We start from the raw sequence: 6,437 nt of genomic DNA, 5'->3' as shown, positions 1-6,437 counted from the left end.
AATTTGTCACAGATTAGATGATGACTGCTGACCTGCTAATGCAGTCTGAGGAGATCTGCACATGAGGACCTTGAAACAGACAGTCAGACAGACTCTTAACAAAGACAATGGCTAAACCACCCAATTATACAAAAATAAATTATAACCAAATTATGTAAATTGAATTGAAGTGAAAGAGACAGTGACAATAAATACAAAATGATTTGTTAAAATGATTTTATGTTCTAATCAGAAAATTGTAATGACACAAGCCTACGAACACACAAGTGTTCTTTTCTTTTTTTTAACTCAAATTGCATTATACATAATGTACACTCTATTTATAGAATATATACACTCCAGTTTTAATAAAGAGAGATCCCAATAAATTAAAGTTGTCTGTTTGTCTATTACATTAATGTATATCTATATATGTTTAAGTTTACATGTAAAATAATGCATGCTTTTTCCAATATGTCTCTTTCTTTCAACTGCTGCTGCAGTGATTTGTGGAGGCTGAAGTGTGCCAGTGTAATAATTATAGCCCTGATTCCACTGGTTATATGTAATCACTTGGTTAATACAGTAGAAAGCCATAAAAACACAATTGAGAGGTTGTGATAATTAAGAGATTCATCAAATTAACATTTAAATGATGCATTTAAGAAAACTATTAGCAAAAGAGTTGCACAAGGACAATAAATAGTTGATACTGGTTAATCATCCAATATTTCTGTCTTTAAATGATCAATAAGTTGTAAACGTTCTAAATGGCTTTGCATTTTGTAAACGTAACTCTTTGTAATTCAGTTTAGTGACGTGTCTATAAAATATATCTCACAAATCTGTTTTTTTTTTGCATTAAATTATCTCTGGTCAATTTAAGTTCTGCTCTAAGTTAACTTCACTTACATCTCCTCTTTTAGAAAATATGTGCTTCCAGTACTGTTGTCATTAGTCAAGTTGACAGATAAACCTAAATCAAAATTGTGCAATCTTGCAATTTAAGTTCTTCCAAAAACATGTAGGTTTCCTTATAGATTCAGTCCATCAATTCCAAAACCTTTTTGAATTTCTAACCCTATTTCATCAAATAGATACCACTTTTTTAAAGATATCATTTCACTTCATCTAACCAATGCTCTCTTTTCCATCCTAATTACACTCACACAGTTACATTACATTGACTCCTGGAAGCTGCCCAAGACGATTAGGTGGCCACAGTGGAGCAGTTTGGGGTTCAAGGCATTGCTCAATGGCACCTCAGTGGTGGTAATTAGAGGCAATCGCTACTCTTTCAATTTCTCAGGCATTGCTTTACTGTAATGCCTGCTATGGTACATTTGTGGTACATGTGATAACATATTTTAACAGTATATGTGATTCACTGCAAGCAGGCAGCGGACATACGGCTGCATCTGCTCTTATCTTGGTAATGGTCGCCTTGCTATGTTCACTGACTTGGTCTTTAATAGTGGGACAAGGGGACAGTCATCTGGCACGTGTAACGGGAGTCAGCATCAGCGAATGAAAAGGCCATCTGAGGGGAATTAGCATATTGGCATTAGGCCTGGAGACAGAGAGAAGCTGTCAGGGGAGAGAGTCCTAACGACAGGTCACCCTGGACCACCGCACATTACTATAACTCTTCCTCTCTGTCTTTTCTCCGTAACATATCCCATTCTCTTTCTCCAATTTTACTTTTTCCCTCTCTATTTTTTACTTTTTACTTTCAGCCTTCTATGACCCTCTGTTGTTCCTTAAAATGAAGCTCACCTGATCCTGCCAGCCATGGAGGATGATACTGTCTCTTTGAATGTTTTTTCTCTTATTTCTTCCCCACCATTTGTTTCTGTTTTGTTCCACTCTTTTCCACCTCTTCTCTGTAACAGTTACCCCTCTCCCTTACCATCCATTTTTCTCTGGCAGTGTCCCTCCCTCTCTCTCTCTCTTTCTCCTTAATAATAATTAAACAATGATTCACTCATCTGGGGTCAAATTGTATATGCTGAAGTGTATTGTCTCTGCGCTGTCCTCAAAGTAAGGTCTTCTGACGTAGCTCACATGATCTTCAAACTGCCATCAATCTTTATTGGCCCAAATTATTACACCTTATTAGCCATTATTACATTTTATCATCGATTCAAAACAGGTCAATGGTTCAGCCATTCTGGCCTCCTTCCCAATGTTTCTCCTCCCCGACTTCCCCACTTTCTCCCCAGACAAAGAAGTTCTCTGGCCAAAAAACTTCAGCAGTTTTATAAGAGGTTAAGTGCTTTGGAAGAGAATGAGTGCCCACATAGGCTCATTTGACTCCTCAATAATAGAGATTAAAGTGAATTGGAAATTAACAAAGTGTATAATCAGCTCTTCCCCTGCTCAAAGTTTGTACTTGGAATTTCAAATCTCATCACACAATGTCAAAACAACATTATAATTGTCAGTGTTACAGAGAAAACCTTATAACAAAGGTTTGGCTTACTAAAGCTGCCTCGGATCTAGGCAGGACCTGTTTGGTTACATGAAGGTACAAAGTGAAAATGTGAAATGTAATCAGACATTTTCTCTTAGAGCCCCCACCAAAACTGGTCAATTCAGGCTAACAAAATCAGTGATTTTTCAGACACATCTATTTAACCCTATGTGCAATCTAGGTATTTTAAAATGTATTTTTCATTGTACCTAATTCATTTTCAAATGTATGCGCTCAAACTTTTGGAACAATCTAAAACAGTTTGAATACTTCAAATTATATATAAAAGCTTTAAATAATTAAAGTTAAAAGTTAATTTAACTGTTTGTGTCAAACTATATCTACTGTAGTGAAAACATTTACTGCTGGAACCTTTTTATTGTTCAGTGTTATTCACTTGTCCTTCTGTATTTCTTTGGGGAGGCACGTTAAGAAGTATTTTCAAACTGGCAATTTAACAGCATAGAAAGCATGAAACTGATTTATCCTTTGAAATTGGCGCTGGAGATGCTTTAAACAAAGACTAACTGAATTGAATCAGCAAAGAAGTGTCTGACTGATCTTTGGTCATCATGCTCCTTGAGGTCTTTCCTGTCCCATTCACTACACTGAACTGAATCACCACGCACACGTAGTAACAAAGAGTAATTCCTCTTACTGAGAAAGTTTGAAAGAGTCAGCTTCCATGAAAACAGAGTTGAAGTTTCTATTGTACCTTCTTTGTGATGAAGGAAGGGTAAAAGGTCACTTTTAGCTCTGGGCAGCTGTTTAGTGGGATGAAGTTACAGCCTCCAGTGGGGAGAGAGACGTAATGCATCAATTATAATGTACGCAAATGCAGAGGTGAAGTGTGGTTTTTAACAAAGTGGCTGTTTTTGCTTTGGGTCCTTATTGGTTTAAATCTCAGATGATAACCAGAAGCTGCTGGTTCATCCATGCAGCAGCCAGCATTAAGCAAAAGCCACAAGTCAGTTGGCCTGCTTATTTATGGTTGCTCTAAATAATTGGAATAATGCTTCGACTGTAAATTTGGGTTTGAAGAAATGTTTTCATGATGCATCAAAGTGTATGTGCATAGCCTTTAAAGTTGTTTTGGTACATTTTTTTCATGTATGCGGGTAGCCTAAAGAAAAGAGGGAGATTTTAGTTTAGTTTTTTAAGAAATTGTTTGTTTGAGTGTAGCTCTAAAGTGAGAACGTGTTAAATTAAAGAGCAAATCACACAGATTCACTCTACATCAGCTGAATTTTGACCAGTAATAATAATAATAATAATAATCCTTATTTGTAGAGCACTTTTCAAAAACAAGTTACAAAGTGCTTTAACAAGTGTAAAGAATAATACAAAAAAAGATAAGAGCATGAAAATTTAATATAAAATTAGTAAAATACAATAAAATAAAAGGGATAAAATAAAGTCAAATAAGATCGGGAAAAGCTCTCCTATAAAAGTATGTTTTAAGAAGGGACTTAAAAGAGTTCACTGACTCAGCCGACCTGATTTCCTCGGGCAGGCTGTTCCAGAGCCTTTTTTGACCAGTGTATTAGTGTTTTTCAAAAGCTGGGAATGAAATTAAACATGTTTCAATAAAATAGATTACTGTGAAGAGGAAATCACTCACCTAAGGTTCTGAGTTTGAGTCATACAAAAGTCCTTGCAATGCAAAGTTAGGCTGAATAAAATACAAAGGGTATATTCAATAAATAATAGAATGAATTATTACTTAATGTAATGTAAAGCTCCAGAACAAAAAGGTTTTAACACTAATGCACTGGACAGCGATAGAGCATTTGGCAACAATGTTCTGTTCTCTCGTTAGCGTTAATTGCAGCTTTGACAGCGGTTAAAGGCAAGGTCCTCCTCTGACTCCCAGTCATTTATCTCTGCATTACAGAGAGCACTCTGGGTTTTTATTGGTGTAATAAAGTCGATCTTCACTACCACAAAAAGCCTCCTGACCCCTGCGTGCTCCAGAGGCCCCTGACTCCTCCCAAATGGATTCATCATCTTTATATTCATTTTCTGTCACACACACGTTCACACTGCATGCAAGCAGGTGAGCGCACAGACAGGGATGTTGTTTCTCACTTAATTACTGTTTTATTAGAACAATGAGAAACAATAATTTCAATAAGCAAGGGACATGTGTTGTGAGTGTGTTTTTGTGTGTTCTTGTCTGTGTGGACTAATAAAAACAAATTTTACCATGTGATTTCCATTTAATTTATAATAATTTTATAGATGTTATAATCCAAATAATGCTACACAAAAATATGAAGTAGTTCCCACTGATGTCTTAACTGAGACATATGAAAGTTTGAGGTTGCCCAACAGTAAATCTGATCCATGTACGCCCTCTTGTGGTTGAGCAATCTGACCTCATCCGTGCACAAGATGCCGGTGTTTGACAACATGAAAAACTATACAGACAATTTCAGATGACCAAAGAACACTGCCTTATGGACTAGTTGATACATTTCCAGAGGGTCATGGAGAGTCCAAAAGGTGAATATAATCAAGACAAAAGCTTGAATAGAATGGAAACCACGGAATGAATATGGGACATCATCCAAGGAGAAGAGAGTCATATCATGGCAGAGTAGCTGGGGAAATGTTCATTCAATGTAAAAATCTTTGATTCTAAATGTGGGATTTCATGATGAGTTCAATCTGTGCCAATAAAAAGAGAAAACTGGATCATTTGGAATGTCTGAGACTGAATGACATACACAGATACACAATATTCTCTATGTTCAGTAATTCATATGTTGAGTTGGCATTTACTGTTATTAAAATCAATAAAGGCAGTCTAAATGGTCCCCATAGTTATCTTTCCTTAAGCTGAGTGTCTGCCGTGTCTGCATCTGTCATGTTTGAAACTATAAAAAATAGATTTGGTCAACTGACTATAAACAGCATTGGTCTCATTGATATTTTCCTTTTAAGGATCAATGCAAATCGTAAAATGTTCCCTCCATTATGTGAAAATAAGTGTAAGATTTTTAAAAACTGATGTGTTTATCAACATCCGTTCATATTTTGACTATTATTACTATTATTGTGTAATTGCTTTAAAATAGCATTTAATTTAGTTTAAGAATACATACTGACTCAGAGCTGCCTAGTACACATCAGGTCAGTTATGTGTCTGGACTACCAGCTGGTTAAAGGTCAGAGGGTCTTTGAGGTGGTGGGTGCTCTCTGTAGGCCTGGGATGCTTGTGTCTTTGAATTGCTTTGAACAAGAGGTCAGCTCTCTCAAAAGCAGATCATACTTATGTCATCATGACCCCGATAACACACGTGTGTTCTAATCTGAATTTCATTCTATCTAACACTATACTAGCGTTCAGTACAGTTAGCCTTAGAAATAAAGTCACCCTTACTTGGGTTGCCTGTTTTTCCTGAGAGTGCGGGATCATACATAATCTTAAGAATATCAAAACTCAAGATATGTTAAATATTTCCCCTCAGATGTAGAAATGCATTTGATGTAGTATTAAAGTTATCATTTGTATAAATTTAAATTGCATTTTAAATGTGTATGCTACATCTTGGTTACAGCATGGTAATGGTAATGGCAATTATATTTATTTCGAATTTAGGTAAAAAGAACATCCGACAAGAAAATGAAATAACACAATAATAAATTAATTCACAATAGTTACAGCCAAAGACTTCTTAAACTCTTGTCAGTGTCCATTACATATTCAAAAAGGAGTGGGAAGATGAAAAAAAAAAGAAAGTATTTTATCCCACCCCCTATTCACAAATCAAAAGCTTACAAGTAATCGACCCGCGTTCCAAATATGTACACATCTACTTTGTTCTACCTAAAAACAATTCAAAATGTACATCAATTATTTAAACAAGAAATTAAAAAAATATATAATAGGAAAGAATAAATTTCAGCAACTCAGAAAAAAATGAACACATATTTAACACTTTGTGACTGATGGCTTCCTTTATTTAGAGTACAATAGAAA

Source organism: Micropterus dolomieu, linkage group LG21 (assembly GCF_021292245.1).
Source record: "Micropterus dolomieu isolate WLL.071019.BEF.003 ecotype Adirondacks linkage group LG21, ASM2129224v1, whole genome shotgun sequence".
Lineage (NCBI taxonomy): Eukaryota > Metazoa > Chordata > Actinopteri > Centrarchiformes > Centrarchidae > Micropterus > Micropterus dolomieu.
The sequence above is the reverse complement of the archived record's forward strand: the minus strand, read 5'-3'. Positions refer to the sequence as shown.